This window comes from Aethalodelphis obliquidens, unplaced genomic scaffold, assembly GCF_003676395.1.
Source record: "Aethalodelphis obliquidens isolate GAN/ISIS:26980383/991018 unplaced genomic scaffold, ASM367639v1 scaffold4, whole genome shotgun sequence".
In the NCBI taxonomy this organism is placed as follows: Eukaryota; Metazoa; Chordata; class Mammalia; order Artiodactyla; family Delphinidae; genus Aethalodelphis; species Aethalodelphis obliquidens.
This window is the reverse complement of record NW_020837948.1, coordinates 21,998,578-22,018,529: the sequence shown is the minus strand read 5'-3', so window position 1 is coordinate 22,018,529 and position 19,952 is coordinate 21,998,578. Positions and strand designations below refer to the sequence as shown.

The following is a 19,952-nucleotide window of genomic DNA, read 5'->3' as shown; positions in this document are numbered from 1 at the left end:
ATTGAAGGTTTATTTCTTCCTAAATAAAATATTACTCAACACATTTTTTTTCTTCTACAGTAAGCAGTGTTCAGTTTTAGCATAATGCAGCAAAACTAGGCTTAGCTGTCTGCTAACACTGTCTTATTAAATAAACAACACAATTTAGGTGTTATTTGTGTTTTGTGAATTACATCATCTGTAACATTTCAGTTGCAGGAGGCAACTTAAGAGATAAACACTGGTAAATATGCCCCAGGCAGGGTTAGGAGGACAGAGGGGAGGAAGGGACAAACACATCTACATTTAGTTTCAGAATTCAAAGACTTGCATAAAGTAAAACCGTTCAGAATGAAAAAAATAGGAAACAGGTGGCTCGACCTATGCCCTGATTCTTCCATGCATGAGTCACATGCTCTCCTTCCTCCTGTACTTTGTAGCCAGTTTTTATAGATGCATTGGACGGTGCTTCAGTCTTTCTTATTATTATCCACCTCATATCAGGGTATTAACCTCCCTAATGTTGGAGAAAGTGGTCCCAGCTGCCAGACCAAATGCAACAGTTTAAATGCTCTTAATTTTAAAATCTTTAGCACTCATTTTACAGAGCTGGGTATGAGCACAATAGAACTCATCCCAGGCTTTGGCGTTTGGCTTCTTATGTGTCATTTACATATTGTTTTATGATAGCTGTTAAATATTAACTATTTTGTCTGTAAACCTGGGTTCCTGTCTTGGCCAGTGCCACCGCGATCCACTCAGCTCCCCAGACATGACATCTTGGAACCATTTTTTACTACTTCTACCCCCTTATCCCACACGTCCAACTGGTCCTTAAGTCCTGACGGTTGTACTTTGTCAACACACCCAGAATCTGTTTCCTTGTTTTCCACTCACAGTGCTAGCAGATTTATATTTCTAAAACACACATCTGAGGACATCATCATCTTGCTGAAAAGCTTGGAGCCTGCAGCTCCAAGTCCCACCTCTTCAGCAGGGCAGAGCCCTCCACAAGCTACTCTCCATCCCTCTTTCTGTCCGCTGGGCTTTCAGGCCACATCACCAGTCATCAGGAGGCCCCCTTGCTGCTCTGGGGCCAAATCCTGCATTTCTCTGCCTCTGGCCTTTGCTCCTGCCTCTCCTTTAGCCCCACTGCTCTTCTGCCCCTTGCCTCCCATGTACCAAAATCTCACTCATTCTTTAGATGCAGCTGAAATGCTTCCTCCCCAGCTGGACAGAGCACTCCTTCCTGTCCTTAGCATCCTTACCACTCTGCTTTGGGGATGGAGAATAGTCAGACCTCAGACACTATAGTAATTTTTTGCAAATCTAACTTCCTCGATAGAATGTCGACCCAATGTCTGGCCTTGAATGGGTATGCAGTTAATCAGTAAATTCTGAACTAGGTCATCATTGTGTCTCAGCAGTATCTAGAACTTGCCTAGAGTAGGTGCTAAATATCTATCCGCTGAATTAAACGGAACTGCTGCTTTCACTAGACCCAGCAGCATGGACCAGAGGAGTAAAATAACCTTGGTCAGAGGGAAGATCCACTTATGTTGAGCCATCTGGTCTACTTTATTCCTTGCAAAAAGTGTGTTTCTGTTTCATAGGTACAAGTTGCAAGCCCCAGGAGGATATTCCTGCTGAATATCTGGTTCACCCCTCTGTCCCTCCAGTTGTACCCTGCCCCAGGGTCAAAGTTTCCACTTCTATGTTACTGTTTATTTTTATTCCTACTATAAAACAGGACTAGAATCCTAAATAACAACATCCTTCATTTTTCAAATGATGTCCTTTCGAATGACAGACTCAAGGCCCTAAGAGCTGCTGGAGACAATGACCTGCAATAGCATTCCACCCAGAACCAGGAGTTTAGGTCCCAATGGCAGTGAACCCTCAGGTGAAGTCCTTGGAAAGCTACTTCTAAGCTTGTTTCGTGGCAGTAGTCAATCTGCATAGTAGGCATAATGTAAAAACGTCTTCAGTTGGAAGACCGTAAATTGTTTTCAGAAATTTTTAAAGTATTGAGTAAACCGTACAATGGCACGGAACATAAAAAACGCAGATTCAGAAGGCTGGGGACCTTGTCTCAAGCCCCTTACCAGAGGTGTATACTCTTAGGCCAATCATTTGACCTCTCTGAACCTCGGTTATCTCATCTTTAAACTGGGCATAATAATATCTGCCCTGCCTAACCCAGGTTGTAATAATATTAAATGAGGTGATGTTTATAAACACACTTTGAAAAATATAAGCACTATGTAGTAAGGTCTTTATTAGTAGTAATAACACCGTTAAATACTGTTGATGTTGATCGTCACCACTAAGCCTGATTTCTAAAATCTGATACGGGACTTGGCAAGACTCCTTCCTGGGCAGAGCAGTCCTGGGTTTGCACCTCACGGCTATAAGCCAGTCTGTCCTCTCCCATCCTGGGAAGGCCGGCACTTGAAACACAGGCAATAAGAAACAATGAAATATGCCAATGCATTATGATTACTTTTAATAGAACGAGCCCTCCAGTGAAGACTGGGTATGGTTGACAACAAGCAAGAAAAGACATTGCCCCAGTCCTACGCTGGAAACCTTTGCAAGCTCTGCTCAGAGGAATTTGCATTTCAATAACAATGCGATAATGTCAAGCTATTCACAACATTGCAAAGCCTTCTCTTGCACACCTGGCTTGGGGAACTGGAAGTGGCTGTTTTCTAACAGCAATGGCAGTTATGTTGTCCTTTTCATTCTTGGGAATGGATGTGTTTGGGCAGTATTCGCAGGTCTTGTGTTCTGGACATGACAAAATATGAAAACGAAAGCCCCACACTCCAAGATCTCCCAGGAGAATTAATTAATCAGCATATTCAACATGTTGAACTTCCCCTCATCACCAACGAATGGAAACACCACGTAGATAAAAGTTGACTTTTTAATAGAAAACTTTTCCCTGTATGCTGAACATCACCTTAAAAAAGAAACGTGTCCAAAAGATGTTTGTTACCTTCCTCTTGGCTACATATGAAACTACTCTGTTCCTTCTAGATGATACCAGTAGCATCTCCTCTTGTCTGGGCAAACATGGGATCATAACACAGGGTTGACTTAATTTATATTAGAAGTAAAACCATATTGCACGCAGTGGGACAACCATCTTGCCAATTATTTCAGATAATCACTCCCCTAGAACACAGTACAGCAAATAATACCAGTCAACTTAGGTAATTTCTCATTAAAACTCTTATAGATCTGTAAGCTTAATTGTAAAAGCTAAGCATTTATAATTCGTAAGCACAAATTATGCTAAACTAGACAGGTTGTATGCTACCAAGAGTTTCGTATAAGCTGCAAAATGATTATTCACTCAGTAGTTTAATCCGTAAGTTGGCATTAATATACTATACCTAACTTTCATTAGGCCCCTCTAGTTAAAAGCTGAATGTAAATAGCGCATTAACATGACAGTTCAGCTTCTTGATATCTGTTCTAAGACTCATGACACAGGAAAATTACTGTAAATGAAAAGTAAGGCCTGTTTCTCTCCAGTGCCTATAGTGTTCTGGTCGTTATGGTTAGCACTCGGTAAAGAGTACTTTTAGGCGAAGGAAATACCACTTGGTCCAGTATCCCCAGCATAAGTGGCTTTCATTTGAAAGAATTGGGGCACTGCTCAAAAGTCCCATTCAATCTTTGGAAGGCATGGCCTCGAATCCAGCTAGGAGCCAGTATATATCAACAATTTTGATAAGTAAATTCCTTTAAAATACAACATGATTCCTCTAAAGATTCAAAACACTCCACATCACTTGTAAATTTCAGCTGTTCCCCAAGTGATATTTCATTCTTTATATGATCATTCTGCAAATGATACAGAATCACATTTCTCATAAAAGAAGAACCTAGCATGGTTTGCATGGCAAGATAATGGAAGCATATTCAAGTCACCGCTGTCTGAACATGTTCCAGCAAAATGCAGCCTCCGAGGCATGGATGCCTTGGAGACACCAAAACATCTGTAATCAGAAATCATTAATTAAGGTTACCTAAAGTCTACATTGTATTTGACTGACAGCCTCACAAAAGCACTGCTTACTTTTCGTAAGGCTGCAGTGTGCAATGTCGTCTCTGACCAGATACCAAAGAGTAATCACAACCTTGTCATTGTCGACAGGACAGCAAACTGAATCCCCACAAACTCTTCTTCGAACAAAAAAAGCTTCTGATCTGAAATATTAATCCCATTGTCCTCCCCACTCCATGCTTTTTTCTTTAAAAAAAAAAAAAAACTATCGTAAAAGAATACTCTAAAACAAGCAGGACCTATTTTCTGACCCTGCCGAATAATCAGAGGTCCCTAATACTGAATTTACAAATGGATATTTTCTTTGCTTCACAGAGATATTTGAGGGGGAGGTGGGGGAGGTCTGGGGGGATAATTGCAGCCTATGGGTAAGCCAGACCACATGATCAAAAACTGCTGTGACACTTAAAAGTGTTTCTCCACAAGGAATTCCTGTGCCCAGAAGCCTGGTGAAGCCAGTAGCAATTAAGGCCATGTTATCCTTTTAATTTACTTCAAATTATTGGTCTCTAAGATCAATCATTTAGTGTGGTTGAGTAAGGGAGGGGTCAATATAATAGGCACGTGCATTAAAAATTCTTGTTGATCTTAAACAAAAATTTTGGCAGGCTGGATCTGGGGAAATTTAAAACGGCTGCTTTGAAGCTCACCCTGAAATAAAAACTAGTTATTTTCTAGTTTAAAAAAAATGACTAATATTCTAGATTAGGCCCATTTGTAATGAATTCAAGGTTTTCTTCTTCTGAAATCGCCTGGATTTTCAGTTGCTGCACTGCGTGTCCTGAATTCAGTGCTGTTTGCTTCAAGTGTGAGATGGTTTTATTTTATGTTTTAATTTACAAAGGAATTAAATGGCTGGGCTTAGACTGATGGAGGAGTCCTTGAAAGTCCACTCGAGAAATGGGGACTAAAACATTAAGAAGTGAACCAGTATCTGTTACACAAGGCCAACTCTACCTAACAAAGGAGAGCTGTGTTCTTCATCACCCACGAAGCACATAAATCATGGGGTGCGTGTATCTCCCTCTTGTAGCAATTTAGTCCTCCAGATCTTTTCTTGACCAGGTCACACGAGATGTCCGCCACTGGAGAGCTTTTTCCTCATCAACCCGAAATAGCAAGATATTATAATCACAGGAAGAAAAAAATGCTCAGACACTCAAGAGCTGGCAAAACAGTAGACCTTTGGGCCATTGTTGCAAAATGCAGTCAAATGGTCTCTAGCCCTTTAGTAATGTGCGTCGAACCAAAGAAAATAAAGGCGAAACCTGAAGGAAAGCACGAGTGTTTACGTGGCCATACCAAAGCACAACATACAACACTCGTGAGGTCATTTTATTTATTTAGCCATCTGCAGAGCCAAAACCAAGTTGTGAAACTGAGATTTGAGCGAAGTCAGGAATGGCCTCGTTTACCTCCACGTTTAGAGACAGCCTTAATGAAGAGTTCGTACCCTTTGGCTTTCTTGTCGAAAGACGAAAGTGACATCAGCCCCTGGACTGTAATTTTTTACCAGCAAGACTGAGTAAGAGGCAAATCCTGGAGTAAATTATCAGCTTGGATGTGCACGTAACAAGGTCCAGAGAGACCCTCTCAGAAGTTGCCTCTTTTAATCCAACGCTGACTTATACGAGAAGCGGTTTTCAGTGCTTTCAGAAGACCACAACAGCCAAAATCACTGCAAGCCTCGCAAGCCTAGTAGATCTCAAACCTTTCCCAAGACATCCCAACACTATCTGAGGCCCTGAAACTATGGCAACCGAATAAGAAAGTAGCCTCCATGATTAATAGATGAAGATCCCAGCGACAGTGTCAAGCTAGGGCCATCCTTCATGATGCGAGAAGAATTAGCACAGAATCCATCTCAGAAACCATTAACAAGTATTCTTCTTATAAAAATCCACCCAACTGCCATTCTGCTGCCTATACCCCAGTTTAGAATGCCGTGAACAGTTCGGTTTCTAGTTATCGCTCACTCTGCAGAGATGAGAATGTTGTTAGTAACTCAGATGCTCACGTTTTTAGAATAATGAAAGGCTTAATAGGCTGGTGTTCCACCTGGGTATCTGAGGCCTAAGAACAAAGGCATTCAAACACCAAAGTATGTGAATGAAGTCGAGTGGCTCTCAGGGTAAAAAGGAGAGACAGTTGTGGATTGTTCTGCGTGTTTTTTGTGGAGTGCAGTTTTTCGTAAAGCATTCCATTTTCAGGAAAGGAACGTTTCCATTCACCAGCTCCATCAGTATTCTCTTACTTTCCTCATTCAAGGATGGTAGGAGTCTGGGGGGGAGGCAAGCCCTAGAGTCGCTGCAATATTAATGAAAAGATTGAGTACGCTCCTGAAAAAAGGACTCGGGAATAGGAAAAAGGAAGGAAGAATAGATCCACAGAAAGCCTGGCTTTAAAACTCTCATATAACATTAAACCACAATTAATATATCCGTTATTTCCCGGTCCCTCAAATGCTTATTTTCCAATGGCATGTTTTCATTGTGTTCAATGCCAGCTCCTGTTCTGTTCTATAAATGCTTCAAATCAAATCATGGCCAAAGGCTTGGTCTTAAACACGTGGGAGGGCAGAAGGGATAAGAGAGGGATAAATGGCATCACTTTTAGAGATTCTTCCGCTAAGGTTTTTGAATTGGCTTGGATTCTTTGAATTAAAGTTTCTGCAGATGGCAATTATAGGTTAGTTGGAAACCACTAGCAAGCGCTGAGTCATATTAAATGAAAGTCTCAGGTCTCAAGGCTGTATGTGGAAACATCTATTACTAACAGTACTTTCAAAGCAACAGTCGCACACTGGCTGCTCCACAGGACCTGGTCCTTCAGTCTTTGGGGCATGTGAATTGCTGATTTATTCCCCTCTCTGTATGTCACCTTTCCACTTGCAAAATTGAAGAGAAAAACATTTTCCTAGATGAAAATAACTGTAATTCTAAGCCATGGAGGGATTCCTGTTCCTTCAGGGAACTGCAGCGATAATATTGCCCCTTTTGCTGTGCTTCTGAGGAGTCAGATAAGATAAGAAACTGTATGATTATCATCTGAATCAAATTTCAGGTTGTATAGCAATATATCAGCAGTAGAGTAATCACTGTCTCCACTGCGGTCAGGTGACTATTTCCCTGCATTTGGTGGGGAAGGTAGTGGTTCGCTTCTGCGTGGAGATTCAGGTGCTCCCAAACTGTCACTGTTTCAGGCTTGGCCAGGGAAGACTGACCTGGCAAATATGGCCACCATAAAGACTCTCATGCAGTAGTCCCAGCCATAGCCTCTTGGAGAAGTTGATTGACAGCCAAGCTTCTCCCCTATGTGGTCCTTGGGGTCAATTCAACTCATCCCTGAACAGTCATTATGGGCAGCTCTCAGATTTCAAATGTGGGTACTCTCAGATTCTTTAGTGGGTGTATTTTACTTAACGGTGTGAATGTTCCTTTCCAGTCCGAAGGTGTTTCCTTCGCATCATCTCTTTATGTCACAGATTTGTAAGGCCATTTCCTTTTGTACTCTCCCCACCAGGGCACTCTCCATGACAACTGTCACCCAAATAAAAATAATACTTTATATTTAATGAGTGTGTGTAGTGTATCCGGCATTGGGCCATGAAACTTAAAGATGTCATATTTACTCTCCTCGACAACTGTAATACAAATGTAAACTGTAGCATTTTACAAATGGAAACTGAGGCAGATAAGTAACTGGCTCAAAGTCACACTATTTGTAAATGGCAAAAAATGGGATGCAGTCTGTGTTGTGTCTGCCTAAGATGTGTGACCTCTGCATCACCTCCAGAGCTGTCTACAGCCCTCCCTCCAACAGTTCTTGCACATTTTTTATAAACTTATGCCACAAAATCGAATGAATTTGCCCTGTATTTGGTGGGGAAGATAGTAGCAAATAGCAAAGATCAAAACTTCTTTCCTCTCACTCCTAGTTCGCCCTGATGTGTCTGTTCTACGTTAATGCTTTCACTGACATGAGCTGTGTTAGAACTTACCTGAGCAAAAACAAGCCCTTACTTTTTTTTTTTTTATAATGCCTGGCAGAGTGCCACTCCTATGACCTTGCCCAATGCATTGGTCACATTGGAAACAATCACTAGTTGACACGGTTGGCATCTGATTCATAAAGTTGCCATCTGTACACTACGTAGATTGTGCATTTTCAGTGAATTTGAGGATCTTACTTAATTTCATAATGTGGTTTACATTAAAATGACATCAACACAGTATAATCTTTCTTTTATGATTTAGAAGACAATGAAGCAGGGTCTCTGCTAGGCCTGGGGTCTCGGGAGCGGAGGAAGGAGTCAGCATCAAACTTTTCAAATTTCCAGACTGCATTTAAAAAAAATTAATTAATTAATTTTTGCCTGTGTTGGGTCTTCGTTGCTGCGCCAGGGCTTTCTCTAGTTGTGGCGAGTGGGGCTACTCTTTGTTGAGGTGCGCAGGCTTCTCATTGCGGCGGCTTGTCTTTGTTGCGGAGCATGGGCTCTAGGTGTGTGGACTTCAGTAGTTGTGGCACGTGGGCTCAGTAGTTGTGGTTTGCGGGCTCTAGAGCGCAGGCTCAGTAGTTGTGGCTCACAAGCTTAGTTGCTCCACAGCATGTGGGATCGTCCCAGACCAGGGCTCGAATACATGTCCTCTGCATTGGCAGGCAGATTCTTAACCACTGCACCACCAGGGAAGTTCCAGAGTGCATTTTGTATTTTACTGAATACAGTTACATTCGTGATTTCATATTATTCTCCCAGCAGTCCTATTAGATAGAAAGCATAGGTTTACTATTCACAATTTTTATTTAAAATAATGCAGCTTGAGAAAAGTGGCTTGTCTGTTGTAGTAAGTCTGGAACCCAGGTTGTCCAACTCCAACAACAGGGTCTTCAACAACAGTTATCACTGCACTGGGACAGGATAGAAATGTGGGTTAATGGGCATACTGTTTCCTCCTGGTAGGAAGTTGAATTTTATTTAATAAATTTATTTATTTATTTATTTATTTTTGGCTGTGTTGGGTCTTCGTTGCTGCGCACGGGCTCTCTCTAGTTGCGGTGAGCGGGGGCTACTCTTCGTTGCGGTGCGCGGGCTTCTCATTGCAGTGGCTTCTCTTGTTGTGGAGCACGGGCTCTAGGTGCGTGGGCTTCAGTAGTTGGGGTGTGCAGGCTTAGTAGTTGTGGCTTGCGTGCTCAAGAATGCAGGCTCAGTAGTTGTGGCACACGGGCTTAGTTGCTCTGTCGCATGTGGGATCTTCCCGGACCAGGGCTCAAACCCATGTCCCCTGCATTGGCAGGCCGATTCTTAACCACTGCGCCACCAGAGAAGCCCCAGAAAGTTGAATTTTAAAAACTACTATTAGCAAACTCCAAAAAGGCAAGAAGCTTCTGTGGCCAGTGGTTAAAATGCAGAACAAATGAGTCCAAGGTCAAAAGCTCAGTCTCCGTAAGTGCTGGCTGTCTTCTTAGCTCTGTTTCTCAGAAGGGTGATTCTACCTAACTCACATTCCCTCCAGCTTCAACCAGGTGTCCCACAGATGTGTGCTCTTGGCTATAGAAGGGGACTGAGTGGATGTGAGTGTGGGAACGAGCAGGCTTCAATCCATCACGAAGACTGGAAAAACAACCCAGAGTGAATGCTCCACTGATGATGCATGAGACACGTCACCTATGTACATGGAAGACAGTGTTACACACACACACTCATGCAGGCAGAGAGGTGTCTCATTTGATGGACACATATCATAGAAAAACAAGAGCAGGCAAAAGAGATAAAGGCGGGTTGTTTGCAAAAAGATTCACTCTTCATTCATTCAACAAATACTTGTTATGAAAGCGCTGTGATGTGCCAGGCACAGGTTTAGGTGCTGGAGATACGGCAGTGAAGGAAACATAATGGCATTGTGTCTAGCAGAAGACAGAAAATAAATGAGGACAACAGACAGTTTGTCAGGATGTGAAAAGTGCTAAGAGGAAAAAAAAACAAACCTGAGGCTGTCCACTGGGGTAAGGAGTGTTGCGACAAAAGGGTGAAGCAAATATGATCAGGAAAGGCTTCACTGAGGAAGTGACATGTGAGCAGAGAACCTGTAGGTGCAGAGGAGCAAATCCTGCAGCTCTCTGGGCAGAGGACCGCCCCAAGCCTTGAAAGGGCAAGTGCAGAGAGACCCTGCAAAGGGGCCCGGGGGGAGCACGCCCAGCATAGTCACGTGACCCCAAGGAGGAGTGGAGGTCAGAGAGGTGGGGACCCGAGTGCAGATCACGTGGAACCACAAAGGCCATAGAAAGAACTCTGGCTTTGACTGGAATAAGATGGGAAAGCATTTGAGCACATGTAACCTGATCTGTAAAAAAAAAAACTGTTATCACTTCAGCTGCTGTGTTGAGAAAAGACTGTAGGGGGCCAAGAGCAAAGCCCAGAGACTAGCTGGGAGCCTAACACGTAGGTTCCCCAGCAGGAGGAGACAGTGGCTTGGCCAATGTGAGGGCCACTGAGCTGGAAGACCTAGAGGGAGTCTGCATGCTTTCTGAAGGTGGGGCTAACAACATGGCAGCTAGAATGGATGCAGATACCAGAAAGAGAAGAGTCAAGGATGACTCCTGAGTTTTTTGGCGTGAGCAAACTCAAAGGATGGAATTGCCATTTACCAAGATGGAGAAGATGATAAGAAAAGCATGTGTGGAGGAGAAAGATCCAGAACTAGGCGTTTGGAGCATTTGGGTTTGGGATGTCTAGATTCTACCCCCTGTAGGCATTGTGTATATCACAGATCCAGGAGAGAGGTCTGGGCTGAGGGGGTAATTTGGGAAACATCAAAGTATTGATACTTGTGTGTGACGCTCTCCATTAGTGTAATTAGAATTATTCTAATAAAAAGGTTTGCAAGAACTCATCTGCTTCACAAAGCAAGATACCCTTGTGTATAAACTATATTGTAATAGTCCCATGCTGAGAAGTATCCCGAACTCACTTCTCCCCTTGAGGTTTGTGTGGTATGACATCTTACTTGCCCATTTCAAAGGGATTAAATGCCTCCCTCCCTTCCCTACCTTACCATATCCCCAAGAGGCAATTGTGTGGTTGCCAGCAGAGAACAGCTCAGTTGCTCTTACAGCACATTTTAAGGCAGAGGAGAAAAGCCTTCACTCTGGAATAGAAATCTCTCAGAGACAACTTGGCTCCAGGGCACCCCAAGAGAGTGGGGGGCACTGATACGGGAGGGCCCAGCAGGATGCTTCCAGGTTTCCCCTTCCCCTGGAGATGTGAACACCCAGGGAACACTCGCTGTGGGACGAGGGCAGTGAACTGTCGAAACTTAAAGTGTGTGCGCAGGGCGGGCGGCAGTGTCGAGATACGTGCAGGCTTTTCCACCGTCGCAAACGGCAGATGCCTAATTAAAGCATTTGCAATTAGTTTGGCTTGTTCTGTGATTCCTTTCTGCAAACAAATATGATGGGAGAATATATTAGCTCTTGGCAAATCTAGTTCTAAAAAAACTTTCTCTCCCGTGATTACTCTTTTGTCCTGCTCAGAAAAGAGCTGAAGCACTATGTACACACCCTGAAGTATGTGACTTACCTCCTTGTCCAAAACAGTATTTTTCCTTCCATTTCATAAAGGAGTGCAACTGCCCATTTGCCTTTAAAGCATGAGGATTTATTTTGAATTTAATACAAGTTCTTAATTTGGGTCTCTTAATTTTATTCAATGAATGTAACAGTCTTCCTAATTCTTGCCATCCTTCTGATTCAACACACTTGGCAATGTTATCCACCTCCTCAGAATGCAAATGCTATATTTCTTTAATGATGGGAAAAGCATTCAGTAGACTTCGAAAGAACTCTAGGGGTGAGTGTTTGTGTGTGTGTCTCTGTGTGTGTAAATAAAGAGTTGCACTTATTGCCACTTTACAATAACCACTTACTTGAAGGCATAGACTTTCTTTTTCACTGTAGGGGAAAAAAAAGCCTAGGTCTATTCTAAGTGGAGAAATGTGAACTGTTTGGGACTGTTTCTTTCATTTAATCATTCAATATTGACTTGAGTTTCTACAGTGGTTCTTATGAATCTTTAACCTATTTCAACTTAGATGTTTTATCCAATAAGTATATTCTGCAGGTAGCTACTGAGATCATGATTTTGGGTGTCTGTTGAACATTTACATATGTGGTTATATGCATTATGAGAGTGTGGCCCATCTCTAAACGGTGATAACTGCAAAACAGAACGCTTTGGGAAGACTGTCACCAAACAGTGTAAATAAGAAACATGAACTAGAATGCCTCTTTATATCAAGTTGAAAAAAGACATCACACAAAAAAGAGGTTTAAATCTGTTGGTCATTCATTTCTCCTTTCAGATTGGTTTGCAAAGTGCCTCATCTGAGAATGTCCTAAACCCAAAATAATAACAGAGAGTGGGGGGTTACTCAAGAGTTGAATAAAAGTCACCATATAAACAAGCATGGGTAAACCAAATTCAAATAATTAGTGCAGTTATTTTTTAACAGATGGTTTAGGTTAATAGGTGGAGACACAGTGTTGCCACTGTTGTATTTAAGGTTAGGTTAATAATTAACTTTCGTGCCTGGAGTAGTTTAATCAAAGCTTACTGTAAAAACTGCGCCATGCAGACTAAACAGGGTATTCAAAAAACCATGCAAAATACTTGCAATCTTGACCTCTGGTAGTCATTTGGAAAAAGTGTGAAAAAAGAAGATGTTTTCATTCAGAAATGTGCACTAGTATCTTTACTTTGGGGGAAAAACCTTCCTAAAGGGTTCATATTATCTGGAACCAACAATCTTCTCCCTGCCATGAGAGTGGCTGACTGTGGACTTCAAATGCCCAAGATGTATGTTGAAAGGAAGACCAGACAATTATCAGGATTAGAGGAAGGCAAGGCAAAGGCACTCGACCTTCGTACCCGGAAAGACTTCAGAACCGGCGCTGGGGGGCATTAAATAGCTTTCCCGAGACCTGCTGGCACAACACTGTAACAGGGTTAAACATCTTTTCAGATACCAAGCAAAGAAAGTTGGGCATACATGTGAGAGAGTGTGTTTGTATGAGTGTCTTCGCGCCCCTGTGTTTTAAACCTTTCATGGATCACATTCAATTGCAACTTGATTTTCATCCAGCCTAGGCAGAGAGTGATCCCACTGTGGCCGTCCCTGGCCACCACATTCCCAAAGCAGACGCCTTTCTCCCAAGGACCGATGCGGATTGGTAGCGGGGCTGCCCCCTGCAGTACAGGCAAGAGGCGGCCCCTGGAAATGCTCGCCTTGGCCGTGAAAACAGCGATTCCTACCCCGCTCCACGCACACCTGATTTCCTGCTCTGCCCCTCCTTGAACACCCGCCGGCTGGAAAACAGCGCGAGGGGTGCAGGAGGCTGGGATGCTGAGCTTGGAGCCAGCGAGCCCGGGCTCGTGCCTACACGCACCCGCGCGCCAGCCGCTGTCCACAGTGGCCCCGCCAGCCGCTGTCCACAGTGGCCGCACCAGCTTCCTGAGTGCTGCGCTGAACTTCCCCTTCTCGCCCCTCCCCACGCCCACCCCTTGCTCAATTGCTTGAGAGACTGGGCCAGCAAGTGTAGCGCCACGACCCCAACCAAGCTGACCACCGGTCGGGGTGGCACTCTCCGAAGGGCCGGCTGCTACCTTCTAGCCGTACGTATCCTGGGCGGTTCGCCCGCCTCCCTGGGGGTTCCGTTTCCCGCGGGCTGCACATGCTGAGCCCCAATTCTGTAGTGCCCCCCCACCCCTGGCCTTCAGAGAAACTTTCCAGAAGCGCCTGGTCGAGTGACCCCGCGCTGGAAAAAAAGGAGGCGGCGCTGGGCGGAGGGGCGGCGAGGGAGCGGGAAAGAGGAGTCCTGTTTCCTTCCCCCATACCCACAAATCCATACTGTTCCCTGGCTCCCCCTGTACCGTTACGGTCGTGGGAGGAGGGAACGGATCTCGGGATCCTGCTTTGCACCGTGTAACACAGTGGGGAGCTGAGAAAAAAGCGGAGCATCTGGGGGAAGAGACACTTGCCATCCCAGCAGGGTCGTGTAGAGTGGGTGGGCACTGTCGGGCTTGCTCCCGAGCGCCCCACTGCCAGCGAAGCAGCGCTCTAGACGCAGCAAGTAGTCCGGACAATCCAGAACCTGGGGCCCGGGCAGAGCTGTCGTCTGGTTAGCAAGCACTGAGCCATCTCTTGCCTGGTCTTCTCACCCTTCCCCCTCCCGGGACACCTTCTTTCCAGAGAGGGACCTCGTAGATTCTGGAAGACGGCACAGTGGGCGCCAGTCCCGGCGTGGCGGGTTCTGTGCTTGAGGGGGACACAGACACGACGGATGCTGTCTTCGCCGCCCAGGAGGGAGCTGCGGCGGGGAATAGGACCCAGGGCGGGGGCGCCGCGGCACACTGGGAGGAGGCCACTCGTTCGAGCAAACAAAGCCCGGAACCTCTGGTGCCAGCGTCCGAGGGACCCGGGATGTCACCAAGTGGTAGGGTGCGCGAGTGCCAGGGCCATTACAAGTTTCCCGCACTCCACTGAACCCAGCCCAGACCCCGCACCGACAACAAAAGATTCTCTTTGCTTCCCCACCGTATCTGCGGAACCCCTGAACCCAAACCTCGTGCCGAGCGAAAACAGCGCTCTTCTACCCAACCTCCTCCAGCCCTGGAGGGCAGAACCCCTTCCCCTGCCTTCGCACCAGGACCGGGCACTTCCGAGAATCTCACCCTTTCAGGGCTTCTCTGCTGCCTGCTGGCCCGAAAGTGAGGACGAGCCCCCGGGTACTGCATACACATCCCAGGGCCAGGGAGCTATCCGCGCGGTTGGTGTCCCGGGCGGCGCCTGGCGTGTGCGCAGCGCGGGTGGGGAAGCTCGCAGCACGGAGCCCGGCGGTCTCTGGGGCGCCGGGTGGAGAGGAGCAGCGGGCAGGGCTCGCGACTGCTCCCCCAGGGCCGGGCAACGCTTGGGAGACTGACACAAGACAAAATAAAACGCAAGCACCACAAAGCCGAGACAGGGCGTGCGGACCGCGGCCCCGGGACCCGCAGGAGGGAGCCGAGCCGCCCGGGAGGTGGGGCGCGCCGGGGCGCCCCAGCCGTACCTTTTCGGTGCATCGACGGGCAGGCGGCCGGGGCTCGGAGCGGGCTGGTACAGCGTGTATCCCATTTAGTAATCCATTATCGAGGGGATCTCTCCGGGCCGCGAGCTGCGCTCTCTCCTTCGCAAGCCTTTGTCATTCCTACATGTGTGCTTGTCTCTTTGGGGTAACAGTCGCGGCGACTACTTTCTGGGATGCAAACGCGCTGTATTCATCTCCAATGACAGGCGGAGAAGGGGAGAGGAAGAAAGAAAGAAAGAAACCAACAAGAAAGGAGTAAATGTTCAAGAAACTCTTCTCCAAATCCAAATTCCACTTGGATTCCACTCCGGCAATCCCTTCGGTAGTGTCTGCGCCGATTAACAAGTCATTTCAGGGTGGGGGGGCGGGGTGGGGGCTGGCGCAAGGGTTCGCCCTCTAGCCCCGCTCCACGGCTGGGAGCGCTACGCCGCGGGTGTGGCAATGCTGGCCGCTGCCGCCGCTCCTAAGCGGACATCGCGGGCGGTCGGCCCCGCGGAGAAGCGCCGCTGCTGCGTCCGGAGCGCCTGGACAGCCGAGTGCGTGGGGAGCGGAGTTGGCTGCAACCTCACCCCGTGCGTCTCACTACTCCTCTGTCACTCGAGAGGCCGCCGCTCCGGGGCGGAGCCAAGTCCCGGACTGGATTGCGCAGAGCGGACTCTCCTCCTGCAACCCCGCCTCCTTTGGCTGGCGTCTTCTCCGACCCAAAGGAGAGCTGCGGTCTATGTGTGCGAACACTAGCGAGCGAGGCGGAGAGACGGAGAACCTACGCGGTTTGGCCGCAGGTGGAGCCTTGGATCGACTGGCCAGCGCAGCTTCCTTCCATCACTATTCCCTGCCCCGCCGCGCGCTCGGCCGAGGTCCCCGCGGGGGCGATGCCGGCAGGAGGCCAGCCCTTGCCTCCCCCAGCCCCGCATTTGCTCTAGCAAAAAAAAAAAAAAAAAATCCCGGACAGCATTGCTGAGCTCTGACAAATCAGAAAAATTAATAAAAATAGACGTAGTGCAGGAGCGAGTCACAAGAAAGGATTTCATCGATTTTCTTAAATGGAAAAGTTTTAAAGGATGAGGGTGAGTGAACGGCGAACGTTTCTAATTCTGATTATTGTATCAAGAGGTAGATTCCAGAAGTGATGGACGCTCTGCGCACCCAGATGAATTGGATAAAATCCGGTGCGCTTAAAAATACACTTCGAAGATACGAACACAGCTATTAGTTAACGTACGTACAACACAACACGTTAATAAAGCATGTTAAGTAAGCAAATAAACTATAGTGGAAAGGATGCTGTTAACGAAGATTTGCTTTTAAAGTTAGAAAGTGTGTAAACTGTTCTTAGAAATAACTATGTAAACTTCAGAAATAAGACACAGTTCCAACGAGAATCCAACAGCTTCATGGAATAAGTAAATCTCAACTTCTTTCAAGGCGCTTTTGTTACCATTAGAAGAAGAATGGCAGGCACAGCCTTCCTCCTCCGCTTGAAAGTTCAGTCGCCAAAAAAGCCTTGCTGTTACAGGCTTGGGCCCACTGGGCAGGCCACACGATGTCCCCCCTACCCCGGCCGCTGCGCGCTACCCGCCTGCTTGCCCCGCAGACTGCGCACGGTAGCACGTTGCTCCCCGAGTGGGCTTCTCACTTCGTTTGGATCGTAGCCACAGCCTTTAAAGAAAGTAACACGGGGCGGCCAAGCAGTTCTCCGATCATTACTTACTAGTCGTGGGGTCGGCCGAGAAAAGCATTGGGAAGCAGATCAGGGTCTCAGTCGCCCTTAGGCCGAATGCCGTCATAGAAATGCAGTAGAAACTGTACCTGTTCCCTAATTGGGGCTAGGGCCACTAATAAGTCTACCCCCCCCCTTTTTTTAAATTACCGTTCCTACATGGAACTAGACTACATACAGACATCTGCTAATGAGGGCTCACGAAGAATAAAATAAGTGCACACGCGACAACAGTGTATGTATATATAAGATATATTTTCCACAAACCGTTTAGAAAAGGTGAGAAGGGTAAGCGGGAAAACGTCGGTCTCCCTGCTGTCTGCCAAAGGTGCCAGCAGGGGCCGCTATCCCCACCTTTCGCAGGCAAAAGCAGCTACAGATCCGCGGCGGCGGGGGGTTGGGGGGCTGCGGCCGTAGGTGCGCGCGCAGCCAGCGCGACACGCGGAGCCAGCTCCGAGAGGGGGCTGGGGCGTGGGGGCGGTGCTCTTGGCTGCGCGCTCCCGCGGCCCGGGTGGGGACTGGCTCGCGGACGTCCCTTTCGAATCCGGTCGGGACCCGGGGAGGGGCCCTGGCCGGCCGCCACCGGTCAATCGAGGCTATTTAACGCCCAAATTTCGGCGTTAAGTCCCGAGCTCGTCCGTGCGTCCCCGGCGGGGTCCCGCGGCCCGCACGTCGGGCCCAAGATGTCCCTGGGGTTCTCCGCCTGGTGTCTCCATCCCGGCCGGGTCGCCGAGGCCCCTTCTTCCTTCTCTGCCGCTGATTTACATGCTAATTGTGTCTGGGAAAAGTTCTTTAATTGGCAGGATTAGTCAGAGCAAACGAATTGTTTCACAGGCTGAACTAAATTCCGGGTTTAGCGTCTTCCCTTGGAGAAACAGACAAACTGTTTTGTTTGTTTCATGGATGTATTGGAAATGCCCCACATCGAGTTTCAGAATATGTTTTTAAAGGGAAATTATTTTCATTATTAATACTTACATGTTTAATTTGCAGTAACGCTGAGCCAAGAAGCAGGAGATTAAATTTACCTAGTTTAAAATTAGAGAATACAAGAAGAAAAGACTTTGAGTTAATTTTCGCACGGCTGAGAAATATCACCCAGAATCTTCCTGGCAATGACTAAATCCTGAAGCCTCACCATCCAATTAGGCACTCGTCATCCTGACCAGGTGAGATTACATTTCCACCTGCCGGGGGAGAGATGCTTCTGAAGCTGGCAGAAAAGCCAACTGTTGTGTCGCTCCCAAGCCCTCGGGGGAGCACCTGTGGGAAGGCTGCCCCCTGAAACCTCATGATGTCATTTCCCCTTCTGTGCGCTGCTGCAGACTCACTCCCAGAAGCCTGCCTTAAGTTTTCAGTAAAACTTCTGCCCTTTCAAAGCCTTTGAAGTCTGCAATCCACCCTGTCCCTTCAGGGAAGAAAGCCAATGGGAGTTAAAGAATCACCAAGTGTTAGAACTAGAAGGAAACTTGGACTGTTTCGTAGTTAAGTGGCATGAAGTGGAGTGACCAATGCCCCAGTCTCTGGAAGCCAGCTGTTGTTAGGGTAACTTACTAGCTGGTGACCTTGGGGCGGTCCCTTATCTCTCTGGAGCAGTGGACTCACTTGTAAATGAGGATTCAGCTACTACTGTCTTCCCAGGGATGGTGTGGATTAAATGAGATGGTGAGTGTAAACCATGGGTCTAGGGATAAAGGTTAACTAGCATCTGTAAAGGTTAACTAGCATCATTGTCATCACCCGTGTCGATCCTTCCACCACCGTTTACAGGGGTCAGACAGAGGCAGAGGAAAAAGGTGGCTTGCTTTGTGTCAGTGCTGGGAGCTAGCCCGTAACAACTCCTCTTCAATAAGCCCACAATGCTGTGCCCCACAGCACCTGGAAAAAGTGTGATGAAGGAGAAGAGGAACTGGAAAGGTAAACTCAACTCACCCAGGAACCTTTGGAACCTTTATTTTTTCTTTGCGGTACACGGGCCTCTCACTGCTGTGGCCTCTCCCGTTGCGGAGACCAGGCTCCGGACGCGCAGGCTCAGTGGCCATGGCTCATGGGTCCAGCCGCTCCGCGGCATGTGGGATCTTCCCGGACTGGGGCACGAACCCGCGTCCCCTGCATCGGTAGGCGGACTCTCAACCACTGCGCCACCAGAGAAGCCCACCCAGGATCCTTTTAAAGACCGCATCCAGCTGTTTGATCAGAATCTCTGCTTTACTACAAAAGGGAGTAGTGAACTTGGAAGAAGTGTCTGCTGGTGTGCACTGCTCAACTCCTTGTGGGTATGAGTTCCTGGAGCACACTGGGGAGTGCAGTTTGCACAATCAGGCCATTACCGCTCGTGATCAGGGAGCCTCTCTGTGTCTGTCTTTGGAGTCCCTTCTCCAAAGTTCACCTGCTTGCCTTAAATCAGTGGTTTTAAAATCCATTTGTACATTAGAATTACGGGGGAGCTTTTGAATGGCGGAAATCCCTGGGCTCCAGAGATTCTGATCTATTGGTCTGGGGTGGGGGGACATGGGCATGGATATCTTTCAAAGCTTCCTGGGTGGTTCTAGTGTGTAGCGAGGGATGGATGAGAGCCACCATCACCATGAATCCTGGCTCTGTTCTAGAACACTGCTTTTTTCCAGCCTTCTTTGATGAGGCTGTTTGTTATCCTTCTTGCCTGTTTATCCCAGTGTCAGGAAGTGCGGTTAGTGTCCTTCTTGCTTCTCAGACCACTTCTCCTTCTCTCAAAAACTCCCAGACCATTGGAGGCTGTGCGCTACAAAGACATTGGCACTATCTTCCACAGACCTCATTTTACCTCACTTTTAAAGATTTAGCACCAGGCTTACTGTCCTTCTACCTGTCCCACCACCTGTCACCATTCATGGGAGTGTTAGCGTCCACCTAACTACTAACCCTCTGCTTTTTCAGCTTCTTGCCTTCCTCATCAATACTGTCCTTTGTTCCTACTCCCCTCTGCCCCCCACTCCAGGGCTTCATGCTGGGCCTTGTTATCAGGAAAGGTGCCACGTTCTAAATCGCTAGTTCTGACATCCCCTCTCCAATCACAGC

The 19,952-nt window shown here is 47.1% G+C and overlaps 1 protein-coding gene across 2 annotated transcripts in view; it reads right to left on the bottom strand.

Annotated features, from left to right (window-relative positions):
- Positions 1-15,870, bottom strand: part of SEMA6A (semaphorin 6A) — a 130,110-nt gene extending 114,240 nt beyond the window's left edge. Inside the window, exon 1 of one of the 2 annotated variants that reach the window (XM_027099622.1) lies at positions 15,158-15,870. The gene's annotated coding sequence lies outside the window, so the exon portion shown is untranslated. The remainder of the gene's footprint in view (positions 1-15,157) is intronic. The other variant, XM_027099618.1, reaches the window with a different exon arrangement.
- Positions 15,871-19,952: the final 4,082 nt, after the last annotated feature.